This window comes from Otolemur garnettii, unplaced genomic scaffold (genome assembly GCF_000181295.1).
Source record: "Otolemur garnettii isolate 467f Iridium unplaced genomic scaffold, OtoGar3 scaffold00001, whole genome shotgun sequence".
NCBI lineage: Eukaryota > Metazoa > Chordata > Mammalia > Primates > Galagidae > Otolemur > Otolemur garnettii.
Window position 1 is genome coordinate 24,115,809 of NW_003852396.1, and position 14,920 is coordinate 24,130,728.

Here is a 14,920-nt window from a genome sequence, read left to right on the forward strand (position 1 = left end):
CAGCCATCATTGTTGTTTGGTGGGCCCGGGCTGGATTTGAACCCACCACCTTAGGTGTATATGGCTGGCGCCTTAGCCACTTGAGCCACAGGCGCCTAGCCTATATGGTTCCTTAAGGCTTTTGATACACATATTGACAAATTGATTTCCCCAAAAGTACTAATTTATGTTTTCAGTGGTTATTCAATAAAAGATGGGATCAGTTACCCAAGAGGTACCCACATTTACCTCTGAACCCATTTATGTGCTGACCTTTCTATCTCAACTTCTTTGAGAAAGATGGCCTCTTTTCTGAACCACTTAACTTTTCTGAGGCTTCATTTTTTTTTTTAATTTGTACAGTTGTGATAGTCATATATATATAGGAAAATAATATATAGGAAAACTATGTTTTCATTAATTCGTTTTAAGTATTTGAGAGCCCCCCCTGCTTATACTAAGTAAATGTGCTATACTAGGGGCTGTCTGAATAGTATGGTCCCTGACCTCAGAATTAATTTCTCTTGAAAGGAATAGAGTGGGAAGATTAAGACACATTCATAAGAAGCTGCTCCACTGTCTTTTTGTGATATGTAACAAAAGGTACAGAGTGTTGAAGGGGTTTAGATGAGGGAGGGTTTGCATTCCATTCAAAAGGTCAAGGGCAACAGACTGGAGGAGGTGGCATTTGAGGTAGGCCTTGAAGGAGGAGTATAAATTCAACATTAGAGGTAAGGAGGGGGGTGATGAGGTGTGAGGAAGATCTTGAGAAAAGAAAGGAGGATGGGGGTGACTTCCTCAGTTAATAACATTCACTAGAGTGAAAGCAAAAGACAAGGAAAACTGAAATTGTAGGCCAATTTTTTTTCTTCTTCTCTGAGAGAACTTCTATGTACCACAGGAAGAGGTCCTCCATATATTTATTTCTGCTGTACTTCAATAGGGAAAGCAGAGAGAAATCCTTTCACTCCCTTTGGCTCTGTCCAGAATTTGTTAGACAAAGTTTGTCCTTATCCATAGGACTAAGAAAACAATATACATGGGCCTGTCTCTCCCTTCCACAGAAGCTGGAGATTCTGAGGCATTTTTAAACAGCTTTAAGACTGTTTCACATTGCACTTATTCATTCAGGCAATAACTTAGATCAGAAATTTTGAGAAGGAAGAAGATCCTTGAAGAGAAGAATACTGAGACCGAGGACAAACTGTCAGTAAGAAGGGAGCAGTGAGGGAATGAGACCCTTGGTAACTTAATACAAAAGTGAGTTTTGTGAAACAGAGACAGGGATCCTGCTTTCCACCCATCTTTCTGTTCTCCCTTCTGGGAGTTCTCTGCTTTCTCAACCGTATAGGTTGTTTGGTAACTTAAACATGTTTTCTCCCCCATGTCTAGAACCATTTTGGGTAGCACCCTTCCCACTACTATGCCCAATATTTTTTATTGAATTTGTTTTTATTTTAATAGATTTGGGAGATTGCAAGTTAAATTCAAACATGTATATATTATATAGTCTTAGAATCTGGGCTTTTGGTGTACCCATCACGCAAGTAATGTATATTGTACCCTGAAAGTAATTCTTCATCCCTCACCCTCTCCTGGCCACCTCCTTGTCCAGCGTCCATATACCATTCTGTGTGTCCTGTGTAGCCACAGTTTAGTTCCCACTTATAAGTGAGAACATGCAATACTTACTTTTGTGTTCCTGGGTTACTTCACTTAGGATAATGGCCTCCAGTTTCATCCAAGTTGCTGCAAAAGATGTTATTTTATTCTCTCTCATCACTGAGTAGTGCTCGTAATAGTCAATATACACCCATAACAAAAGTTGAACATACATCACATTGAGCGCCTCTTGCAACTGACAAGTCAAACATGACTTGAGTATTGCAAATGTAATAGTTTCTTCCTTTCCTAAAATGTGTATTCATTTTGGAGGGCACCCTTTGTATATGCTGCCAAGATTTTTTCATCCTCAGCAACATTCTTTCTTGTTGCCTATAAAGCAGTGGTTCTCAATCTTCCTAATGCCATGACCCTTTAATACAATTCCTCATGTTGTGGTGACCCCCAACCGTAAAATTATTTTCGTTGCTACTTCATAACTGTAATTTTGCTACAGTTATGAATCATAATGTAAATATCTGATATGCAAGACACCCCCCAAAGGGGTCACGACCCACAGGTTGAGAACCGCTGCTATAAAGTGAAGTCAAACTCCTATGATTCAAGGTGACCCCAGCTCTGGTAAAGGATCCAGCTTATATTTATACCATTTTACTTTACATTATACCCTATTTCTTTAACCTTGAGTCTGTGGCTTATCATCTCTCATCCACTTTTTCTAACAAAAGTATCTGCTTAATTTATTCATTCAGCAAACATTTATTGAAAATTTTTATGTGTCATTTCTTCAGCAAACTTTTATTGAGCTGTTTCTCAACTCAGCTATGTTTTAGGCCTTATTTTAGAGCCTGTGAATAGAGAAATAAGAAAGAGGATAATGGTAGTAAATGGCAAATGACCATAAGATATATTTGGGGCATCAGTATAGCATACTAAATATAGGTGTGACAGGAGGTACCCACTTACTCTCCTTGAATAGTCATTGCTTTTGAATATGCTAAGCAGACATTGGGATTAAGGCTTAGGTAGCATTTAAATTCAGTTTAGCTATGTTGTCAAATGCAGGTGATGAAAGAAGCAGTATCACGGTCCTGAGCTAGGGTCATCAGCTCCAGGACTGCTGATGGTTTCTTAAAAGATATGACTTAAGACCAGGTGTGGTGGCTCATGTCTATAATCCTAACATGCTGGGAGGCTGAGACTGGCAGATTGCCTGAGCAAGAGTGAGACCTTATCTCTAAAAATAGCTAGGTGTGGTGGGCACCTGTTGTCCCAGCTACTCAGGAGGCTGAGGCAAGAAGGTAGTTTGAGCCCAAGAGCTTGAGGTTGCTGTGAGCTATGATGCCATGGTACTCTACTGAGGGCAACAAAATAAGCCTATGTCTCAAAAAAAAAAAAGATATGGCCAAATGCAGTGGCTCATGCCTGTAATCCCAGCATTCTGGGGGGCCATGGCAGGAGGATGACTTGAATGAAGCCAGTAGTTGGAGTCCAATCTGGGCAACATAGGGAGACCCTATCTCTGCAGAAAAATTTAAAAATTAGCTAGGCATGGTGGTGCATGCCTGTAGTCCCAGCTGTTTGAGGGCTCAGGAAGGAAGACTACTTGAGCCCAGGAGTTCAGGCTATGATACATAGTAGCACCATTGCACTTCAGCCAGGATGACAGAGTTAAACCCTTCATTCTGGTTATACCTAATATCACTCTTGGGTCAGTCTCATAGGGTCCTTTTCTTTATTTTTTTTTTCAAACTTTATTCAAATTAATACAAGGGTACAATATTTAGGTTACATTGTTCTCACTTCCAGGGCAAAGTTCCATTTGTAGAAGAGCCCCTCACCCAGGGGGCATGTTATACACCCTCACAATGTGCACATTAGGTGAGATCCCACCTCATCTTTTATTTTTTCTTTATTTTTATTTCTTTTAGAATATAAAAGTTTAAGTTTATTTTATATTAGAGAAAGGGAAGAACATGGGGAGAAGAGATGTGAAAGAGAGAGGGAGCAAGGAGTGAAAGAAGGGAAGATGGGAGAGGAGAAAAGGAACAAGAGAATGGTGTGGTATCCCAAAGAAAGAAAGAAAGAATGCCAGCTATGTCCTTTTCTTGAAATGATGACTCCCAAAGAACAGATACTGGGAACTTGCCGTATGCTAGTCCACCGCCTGGCTCAGTTACCTTTCCTTCATTGAGCCTTGCCATTTCCTCTTTCCATGCTGTTGCTCTCCAGTGTGATGAGAAAAGGGAGAATCTAAAGCCAGATATGGGTTTGAGACCTTGGTTCAGCTCTTATTCACTCTGTAACCTTGGGCAGATTTCTTAAACTGGTTAAAGGCTTTGAGAGATACAGCCTTTCTTAGGGTCATTTGTTGTAAGGTATGAATGAGAATTTTTGTGGAAGTGTTTAACATAGTAGCTATCACATGCTAAGTACCCTTTATTCTCTCTCTTTTTGGAGGCACTTTCTTTTACTCCTCACTCCATCTTGTTAAAATCCTGTCTATTCTTTTTTTTTTTTTAAAGCTCTTTTTGTTTGTTTTGAATCAGGGTCTTGCTTCATTACTCAGGCTGGAGAACAATGGCATGATCATAGCTCACTGCAGCCTTGAACTCCTGTGCTTAAGTGATCCTCCTGCCTCAGTCTTCTGAGTACCTGGGACTACAGGTGCATGTCACCACACCTGGCTAGTTTTTTCTTTTCTTTTCTTTTCTTTCTTTTTTCTTTTTTTTTTTTGAGACAGAGTCTCAAGTTGTTGCCCTGGGTAGAGTGCTGTGGCATCACAGCTCACAGCAACCTCAAACTCCTGAGCTTAAGCAATTCTCTTGCCTCAGCCTCCCAGGTAGCTACAGGCGCCTGCCACAACACCCGGCTATTTTTTGTTGTTGTTGTTGTTGCAGTTGTCATTGTTGATTTTAGCTGGCCCCGGTAGGGTTCGAACCTGCCAGCCTTGGTGTATGTGTCTGGTGCCCTACCCACTGAGCCATGGGCGCTGCCCACTCCTGGCTAGTTTTAAAATTTGGGGGGTAGACATAGGGTCTCACTGTGTTGCCCAGGCTGGTCTCAAACTCCTGGCCTCAAGCAGTCCTCTTACCTTGGCCTCCCAAAGTGTTGGATCACAGGCACGAGCCTCTTTGCTCAGCCTTTTTAGCTCTTTCCCCATATCTCCAGTGAAGCTTTCTTAGCATTCCAGATGTGAGAGGTATAGGCTTTTCCTTTTGTCCATGCCTCATTTGTGGATTTTAGACTTTTGAAGAAAGAGTTCAAAGTTGTAGGGGGAATGGCACATGAAAAGTTCAGAAATCTGAATGAAACAGCTCTGTATTTGGAAGGAGGAAAATAGTCAGTGAGAGGCAATGTGCAGATGATGTAAATAAAGGTGTCTTGTCACTCAGTGCAAGGTGATTGATTCTCAGTCCATGTTAGTTCATCACAGTAGGCCAAAATGAAGATTATCTCCAGTTCCTAGTATTAACCACAAAAAAGACGTTACTCATGCTTCTCTTTTCAGTGAAAGTTGGCTATCAGTTTCCCGGAGAGCCCTGAACTTTTAGGATTTGATGCTGTGTTTTGATTAGAATTGGGCCATCAGTCTATAGATTTCTTTCACCCCTCTCCCCTCCAGAAAGACAACTTGGTCAGCAGAATAAGAAACATCCAGAAAGACATTATTCTGTGTGCTGCTTTGAAGGGAACAGCCAAAGATGGTCAACACAACTGCTTGTTCTTTTATTTATCATTTCACACCTGGTGCAGTCAGGAAGCTACACTTATAAAACAATTTTCTCTTTAAAAAGAAAAACAACCCGTAGTCAAAAAAGCACTCATTCGCTATAAAGCCGGAAGGATTCATTCATTGAAGCTGATTGTTCACATTTGTAGAATGTAGAGTTTTGGAGATGGAAGGGTCCTGACTGTTGAATTGGGTCTTCAAAAAGAAACAAAAGGCTCTTGCTCTCTGTATGAACAGAGTTCATTCACAAGACAGTTTTTCTTAATCTATGAGGAGTGATTTCAGACAATTAGCTAATTGGTTGAGGCAGGTGACCTATCAGCTTTGCAGAGGGGACATCTGCTCTTAGGGATTCACATAAAGAACACATCTTAAGCTTTCCATGACAGCTAAAAGCAGCCCTATTAATTCTCCTATGTAATGGCTAGTCATAACCACAGATGAGGAGTGCATTTCACTTGAGAGTAAAACCATGAAAACCCTAGCAGCTGCCAACAGCTGATCACTGCTGCCATCAGTTCAGTGTTGTTTGGGGCTTTGAAATATTTTTAATGATCTTCCAATTTGCTTTATTGTAGGGGATAAGTGACCCTCCAAAAAGAGTCTGCTGTTTATTTTTTAAGTGTTATCAGATGTTTCATCTGTTGAGGTGACACTTGTTTGTTATATAAAAGGCAGAGTTTATTTGTGACCATCTTGAAAACCCAAATGGGTGTGCAAAAAGAAAAGGGAAAGTTTCTGGAGGCAGGTGCTGAATTTTTCTGAATTTCAAATGTGAAAGAAATTCATAATGAAAGAAGAGGGCGATAGACTTGTCAAGAAGGGAATAAGGAAACGATGTCTGATGCTGATTCAATAAGTTGAATTCTTAGCTTCTAGTCTGAGAGTCGGTAATATTAGAGTCATTGTTTTTTGGAATGTATTATTAAGATGTACCCCAAATGTAGAATTTTGTGATGAGAATACCTGTAACCATTGTTAAGATGGCTGATCCTGCCAACCAAAGCAACCATCAGGCTAGTCATTCAGAGACCTGGTTTTTGCACCACTGTGTATCCTTATTAGTGTAATGGTTAAGAGTCACAGCTTGATCTGTCAGACAAAGGCTTGAACTCTATTTCTGTCACCTGTGTACTTTAAATAACCTTGACTAAGCCCATGGTAAGAATCTATCTCAGAAATATTCTGTTTATTTCTTTTTCAGTAAGAGAAAAGCAGATTGACGGTAGTTTAAACAAATAGTTCACTTTTCCCACATTTCAAGAAGTATAGAATAAGCAGTTGCCTCCTTTAGTTTAGAGACTTGGTGTTGCAATCAGTGATGCTTAGTTTATCTTCCCATCTAGCCACCTAGTGTGTTGGCTTTCAGTCTCATACCAAGAAAATCAAAAGTTTCCCAAGAGCCCCAGGAGATTTCCATTTATGTTGTGTTGTCCAAAACTGTGACATGTGGATACCTCCATTTACTAAGCAGCAAACATTCTACTTTTCTAGACTCTGTAATGAAGTCAAATGAGAAATAAAGGGATTGTGAATAGATATTATATTATCCAACAGTGCAGTATCTGGCACAAAAATTAATGTTAAATGCTATTATGATGATGGTGATGGTGACAGATAACCCACTTCACTGTGTTCTTCTAAAGATTCAGTGATGTGGTATTTAACATTTTATGCTTTATGAAAGACTTTTATTTGTCTGTGTAAGAAGTTGGTAGTTATTATTACATGTTTAGACATTCTTGGATAATTGATCCAAAGAAGAAAGGTTAACTTGAAAGGATGACATAATAGGTCTTCACACTAACTTGGCCCAACCATAGGTCTGTTGCTTATAGAGCCTTTTCATACTACCCAGAACCAGAGCAGTTGCTCACAGCTCCAAACTCCTAATATTACTTCTGACTTGGACTGCTTCTGTGCTGCTTTATATTCCAAAAATAGATGTGGCTTCTACCTCGGTTTGGAACAGGCTCTACATAGAATGTGCCTTGTGGAATGTGGAGAGGAACTCAATTGCTATTTTTTTTAATTATTATTATTATTATATTTTAGAGACAGGGTGTTACTTTGTCACTCAAGCTAGAGTGCAGCAGCTCAGTCATAGCGCACTGCATTGTTGAACTGGCTTTTCCTCCTGAGTATCTGGGACTATAGGCACCACCAAACCTGGCTGTTTTTTTAATTAAGAAATTAAATTAAAGTTAAAGTTAAAAAATTAAAGACACAGCTCCTCACTATGTTGCTCAGGCTGGTCTTGAACTCCTGGCCTCAAGTGATCCTCCCACTTTGGCCTCCCTCAGTGCTAGGATCACTATACAGGTCTGAGCCAACGTACCTGGCCAGTATTTAGTTATTGACAGAATGCTTTCTATTTCTCACCGTTAGCTGGACATGAGGCAAAGAGATGGAGAACGAGTAGAAAGTTTTCTTCTTCTATAGGGGAGGAATTTTATTTTCTTTTGTACAATACTGTTAATTCTTTCTCCCACCTTGTTCTTTTCCTCATAAAAGAGTGGTATGGATTGTTGGAAGATGAAGTATATCATTCCGTTCTTATTACTTTCCGGCCTTTGTAACTAAGTCTTGACTCTGACTTTGCTGTGGGGCATTTTGCTCTATTTTCTAGTGGGATAAAAAGTCCTGTTCCCTCACGGCCTGCCATTTCTGAGACTGCAGCAAAAAGGAACGCCTCGCAAAGTTGCTTCTTTGGTGCCTTTGGCACGCTCTGCCACTGTCCTTATATCTTTTGGGAGACTTAAGAAACAAATGGTATAGGGTGAGGATATCAAACCCATTGACTGAACTCTGTACTGAGTTGTAAATGATTATCCTATCATTGGCTGAACCAAATGCTTTTGGAATCTGAAGGTGATAGATGAATGTCTAGCATTTGGAGCATTTAGGAGCAAGACTAGTTGCCTGGTCCAAGGTTTGTTGGATTTCCCTGCTAGTGCAATAGTTGTCAGAATTCCACAGCGCACCATAGATGCCAGCGTAATAACCAGATTTTTGAGTAGTTGAATCCAATGGCTTTCTTCTCTTTACCATGACCCTGAGATTTATTTTGTTGGAAGAGGAGCTAAATGGAAGTGAAGTTATCAGCTTTGCTCCTGACAGCCCAGTAGGTCCTAAGATGTATTCTGGAGAAGTCTAGGGGTGTTCCATGTAATGAGAGAAATCTAAGTGACCCAGCAGTATATAGAATATGACAAGATAAAAATGAAAATGAAATCTTGGGGATCATAGACCTTAAAAGGATCCCTGGCCTGCACAGTGGCTCACGCCTATAATCCTAGCACTCTGGGAGGCCAAGGCCAGTGAATTGCTTGAGCCCAAGAGTTCTAGACCTGCCCGAGCAACAGCAAGACCCATCTACTAAAAACAGAAAAACTGAGGCAGGAGGATCACTTGAGCCCAGGAGTTTGAGGTTGCTGTGAGCTATGATGATGCTATGGCCCTCTATCCAGGGCAACAGAGTGAGATGCGTGTCCCCAAAACAAGCAAAAATCCCTGTGATAACTAAAAAGGGACACAGAAATGCAGGAACTGGTGGTGGCAGATATAATCCAAAGGATTTAGGAGAAGCATTTAGGAAAGAAGGAGTTCTCAAGGAGTGCCTCAAATGCTGCTGAGAGATCAGCAAAGCACAGAGAGTTGACACCAAAAGCAGCTATGGGATTTTATAATAAAAAAAAAGACATAGATCACCTGTGGTGAAAAAAGAACTGTCCTCACTGCCCAGGCTTTCTGGACTCTCACTTGCACAGGACCATCTCATTTTGTTTTCCAACACATCTTCACAGTTAGCTTCCACTGGGTATAAAAATATGCCACCGGAAGATCTTGGGCTTCAAATTATTCATTATAATCCTGAAAGAAGGATTTGTTTGTTTGTTTTGAGACATAGTCTCACTCTGTCATCCTGTGTAGAGTGCTGTGGCATCATAGGTCACAGCAACCTCAAACTCTTGGGCTCAAGAGATCCTCTTCCCTTAGCTTCCTGAGTAGTTAGGACAACAGATGCTCACTACAATGACAATGCTTGGCTATTTTTTTTTTAATTTTTCGTAGAGACAGTGTCTCACTCTCGCTCAGGCTAGTCTCAAACTCCTGAGCTCCAGCAACCCACTCTCCTAGGCCTCCCAGAGTGCTGAGATTATAGGCATGAGCAACTATGGTGCCCAGCCTGGAGGATGGTTATTTACAAGATTTTCCTTTGTCACTGGAGCCCAAAATTTCCCAATGAGAAAACTGTAAATCACTAGATCAGGAGTGTACTGATGGGGTGGCACAAGGTCTGCCAGGGTCCCAGACAAGCTCTGAAAGAAAGCCCAGCATTACCTAGCTCCCTTCTGTCATTTGCAGGACGCATCTGTCCTGTTAAACTGAGATTCTTGATCTGTTTTCATTCGGTACTGCAGGGGATCCGCTAATGTTAGGACTCAATAAATGTTTGGTAAAATTAGTTGTCTACTGGTGTAAGAAAAGAGAAGCCTCTGGAAACAAACTCCATCTTCAAATTTCTGCTCAGAATCTGGGCTCTGAGAGAACTCACCATGCCTGCTTCTGCCTATAAACACCTTCAGAATCATTCTCAAAACCAACAAACAGTACTCTACCTAATAGCTACATTTTAGTCTCCTAACATTGCATTTATTTTTTCTCCTGTTCAAGTCAGAGCTATGACTTGTCTTACTCACACATGCCTTCAAATACAAATAAATTTCCTGCATTCCAATGCCACCTCCATGCAGGTTCTCTAATCCTTTAAATCTTCCTAGACTTGTAAATTGTGAGTTTTTTATTCCTTAATAACCAAAGTTCACTTAAACGTAGGCTGCCATTTGTACTGTTGTTGCGTTTCTCTCATCATTGAGTCATGTTGTGTGTGTAGGGCACTCTACCGCTTCTGCCTTCTTTCTGTGCTGTAATATGAATAGAAAGCCTAGAACACAGTGAGGACTTGATAAATGTTGAGTTGAAGTTTAAATCACACCAGGTACCCAATAAGCTTTTTCTGGAGCAAATAAAGCTAGTGTTAAGCTGATCTCAGTAGGTTGGTGGGCAGGAAGAGTCCCAAGCCTAGTGGCTTCCTAAATCAGTTCTTGAAAAACCAGGGGCCCTCACCACTGGCTCCCAATAGCATGTATATTTTTAGTCCTGCTTTTCATGTAAGTTTCCCGTTAACTGTTTGCAGGAAATCTTTTCTTGGACATAATCTGCCCATTTCCTGAAGTCTTCCTCTCCGCATTGTGTCAGTTTTGGGGATGAATCAAGTCAGCAGTTTTGGAGAGGGTTTGTTCTCTTCCCTGCCACAGCCTCCCCCTCTTTGCTTTGTGGCATCCCAGAAAGCTGCCTTTCTTGTCTTTTTCTAAGGGTGAAGGGAGGAGGGACAAGCCCTTGGTGTGTGTCAGCCTCTTGGGTTGCCTGACACAAATGTCCTTTTGTATGTGGAGGGGGCATGTGTGTGTTTTTCCCTCTCCCAATGGACACTTTCATTTAGTAGGTCCCGGATGGTGTCTTCTGAGCTGTATACAATGGCATAGGACATAGAGAGCTGCCTTAGTGAGGAGGTTGTGGTGGCAGCCACCACTTTTCCTTCTCTGCCGCTGTCTCCTGTCCCCTTTGTCCATTGTGAGTTTGATCTGATTTAAGCCGGCCTAGGACCTCTGTGATCCCTCTGTAGGCCTGGGTCGGCATGGCCAATGTTCTTCTTGCCTTAAGATCTTCAAACTTGGAGAAAAGGTTTTCTGTGATAAGGATAAAAATTCCTCATGTTTGTATCATGTTGGTTTTTGAACATGTTACGTCTTTTGAAGAACTGAAATTCCGGTTTTGTTATCCTTTATGAATGAAGGATTTAGATCAAAAGATATGAGTTTGAGTGCTGTTTATTAACTTTGAGACCTCAGGCAAGTTATGGGGCTAATGACAGTTTCCACTTAAGGGGACAGTCCAAAGTTAAATAAGAAAATACATGGAAAGTGCCTGACACATAGGAAGCACCCACATGTTAACCAAAAAAAGAAGAGGTGTGAAATGAGACAGTATAAATGAATATGCTGTGCACACAATTCTGAACATGCAGTTCCTGTTTGAGGACTGAGAATAAGCCGTTCTCTCTTCCACTAAATCTGTCTTTGGCCTGGATTCTCATTCTGACCTTTCCTTCCTTCTCTCGGTCATCTATCACTGTGGGCTCTCCTATCTCAAAGCATACCACTCTCTTGAGGCCATCCTAGCCCAGTGCTTGATGCAAAGTAGGGTTCAACATTTACTTGAATAGGTGTGAGAAAATCCAAACTGCAAACCCTCATATTTCCCTACTAACCCATCCTCAGGGGTCTGCCCCTCATCACTCAAACTTACTTCTTTATTTTTTTTTTTAATATGGAACACTTCATGAATTTGCGTGTCATCCTTGCACAGGGGCCATGCAAATCTTCTCTGTATCGTTCCAATTTTAGTATATGTGCTGCCGAAGTGAGCAGTACTTTTTAATTTTTTATACCCAGGGATCAGTGAGAGAACCGCTGTAGACACTTTAAATAGGAAGGAATTTAATATAGGGAATTAGATGCTTACCAGATGGTAGGAAGAACTAGAGCAGTATGTTCTGGTCTAGAACTCCAGAAAGGACCTCTTAGGAGATACCACTGGAGCAGTCAGTTTAACCCCACTCTTAGCTGTGGTCTAGGGATTGGGAGGTCAGACTTAACAGTCTTGGGAGGTCTACTAACACAACTGCCTATGGCACTCAGGAAGCTGGGAAATGGAAATCCTCAGGTTTCTATATCCTTGCTTGCCAGCAGAAACTATAAAGAGCTAAAAGACAGCAGGAAATTGTCTTTGACTCACTTCCATTTTGTAAGTTTGCATGAATGCAAATAATTGGCAGATTATCTGCAAACAAATCTGGTAAAGATGATGTCTATCTCCAAGGGGAGTGGACCTGAGGTTGAGTGAGTCAGCTTGCAGTAATACCAATACGCTTCATCTAGAAAGTATTTCTGTTAGCAATATAGCAGGATAAAAACTAGATGAAAAATCTAGTTAGTACCTTCAAAGTGCAGAATTGCTTCCATGAAATCATGCTTCTCCATAGGGAATATTCTATATTATCCATGGCCTCTAAGAGATTCTGACTGCCCTAGCCAGCTCACCTGGTAGAATGTTTACTGTCTGGGTCAGGTCCTGTGTTAGGCAAAGGAAACACAAAGTCAGAAAAGAAAGACAAGACATTGGTGGTTGTCTAGTAGGGGGGTACAGAGATGAAACCAGTTAGAAAATGGTATTATTAATATAAACTCTAGTAGTCAAAGGAACACAGGTGAGAGGTACATCAATCAGATTGAGGGATGAAGTGAGAGTGACTATTTTCATATTCACTGAATATGAAAGTCTGTACTCGTGTAAAAAGTTAAGTGTAAGGGATTTGTGTTAATATAAAGAACCTACAAGGCTGGCCTTCAAACTCAGTAATCCCTTGCTCTTAATCACCAAACCTATCTAGAAACAAGACCCCAAAATGTTCTTTATTCTTTCTAGCATTTTATAATGAAAATCTTCAAATGTACAGCAAGATTGAAGGAATTCTACAATAAACACCTGTATTTTGACCATTTAGATTTTGCCTTTAATATTTTACTGTTCTTGCTATGTCATATACCTATCCATGTAGCTATTCTTTTGTCCATCTGTTATCTTATTTTTCAAAGCATTTTAAGTAAATTGCAGACATTAGTACATTTCTCCCTAGATACTTCAGCATGCATATCATTCACTAGTGCAGGCATCCTCAAACTACGACCCATGGGCCACATGCGGCCCACCTAGGACATTTATTTGGCCCACTGGGTGTTTTTGCCACTGCTGCCTGTCCTGCTTAGCAGCCGACTCGTCCCCAGGGCCCTCCAATGGTCTGAGGGACAGTGAACTGGCCCCCTGTTTAAAAGTTTGAGGACCCCTGCACTAGAGTTCTGTAGTTGTTTAGTATATTTCTTTGAGGTAAAATTTACATGGAGTGAAATTTCCAAATCTGAAGTGAGCATTCTTTGAGATTTAACAAAGCCCATCAAACTATAAATAACATTGCCATCATTCCAAAAAATTTACTAACACCACTTTCCAAACAGTGACCAAACCCACGCCACCCTCCAGTAGAATCATCATTCTAATTTTTTTCCCACTATACATTAGTTTTACCTATTTTAGAATCTCATATAAACAAAGTATTGTAACATGTACTCTTTCATGTAAGGATTGTTTCATTTGGTATAATACTTTTTGAGATCCAGCCATGTCATGTTTTTTTTTTTTTTTTTCTTTTGAGACAGAGTCTCACTTTGTCATTCTTAGTAGCGTGCTGTAGCATCCCAGCTCACAGCAACCTCCAACTCTTAGGCTCAAGCGTTTCTCTTGCCTCCCAAGTAGCCAGGACTACAGACATCCACCACAACCATTTTTTGGTTGCAGTTGTCATTGCTGTTTAGCTGGCCTGGGCTGGGCTTGAACCCGCCAACCTTGGTGCATGTAGCTAGTGCCCTACTCATTGAGCTATGGGTACTGAGCCTGAATCAGTAACATTGTTTTTAAATAGATTTTTATTTTGTCAAAATTTATAGAGCTATAGAAGAATCGAGAATGCAGTCGAGAGTTTCCATATGCCCCACACCCAGGTTTTCTATTATTCCTATTATTAGCATCTTACAACGCCATGTCCTCTTTGAGGCCTCCATTGACATAGTTTTTTTGGCTGACTGCTTAATGGATTGCTCCTTGGGAAGACTACAAATGCAGTGCTACCAGTAAGTACCCTATAACAAGAAATCTTTTTTGTCATCCCATTGAGATTATTGACCCAGGATTTATTTTATCAGCTGGATTCAAGAATGCCTTGCGGTTGATGTTTATATCCATTCTTCAGAGTCTTGCTTACAGAAGTTCCTGGGTCCACAGGTGAGGGTAGTAGGGATTGGTCCTCATTGGCATAAGCAAATGATCACCTCATCACCACTTTCTGGCTTTTCTACTTCTAGACCTTCTCTCACCTCCAACAAATTCCTAACAAAATAAGAATGCAACGGTTTGGCACCGAACTAATTGGTTAGGGCACCAGCCACGTGCACCAGGGCTGGTGAGTCTGAACCTAGCCCAGGCCTGCTAAACAACTACAAGAACAACAACATGAACAACAAAATAGCTGAGTGTTGTGGCAGGTGCCTATAGTCCAAGATACTTGGGAAGCTGAGGCAAGAGAATTGCTTAAGCCCAAGAGTTTGATGTTGCTGTGAGCTGTGATGCCACAGCACTCTACCAAGGGTGACATAGTAAGACTCAGTCTCCAAAAAAAAAAAAGAAAAGAAAAAGATTGTAAGATATTTTCCTAAAGCAAAGTTTGTGAGTATAACAATGATTAATATTTATGCTATACTTGCTATTCTATAAAGCTCTTTAATATCCATTTCTTCATTCCAGACTAGTGACATATTTTTAATACTCATTTTATAAAGAAAAAACTAAGTTCAAAGGAATTAAATGACTTATATAAAGTCATATTGCTAGTTTTGTACAGTTTAGAGT

The 14,920-nt window shown here is 40.7% G+C and overlaps 1 non-coding gene across 1 annotated transcript; it reads right to left on the minus strand.

The window, feature by feature from the left end:
* Positions 1–11,722: 11,722 nt before the first annotated feature.
* On the minus strand, positions 11,723–11,829 carry LOC111724451. The gene has a single exon (XR_002772752.1). It is a non-coding gene; the product is annotated as a U6 spliceosomal RNA (small nuclear RNA).
* Positions 11,830–14,920: the final 3,091 nt, after the last annotated feature.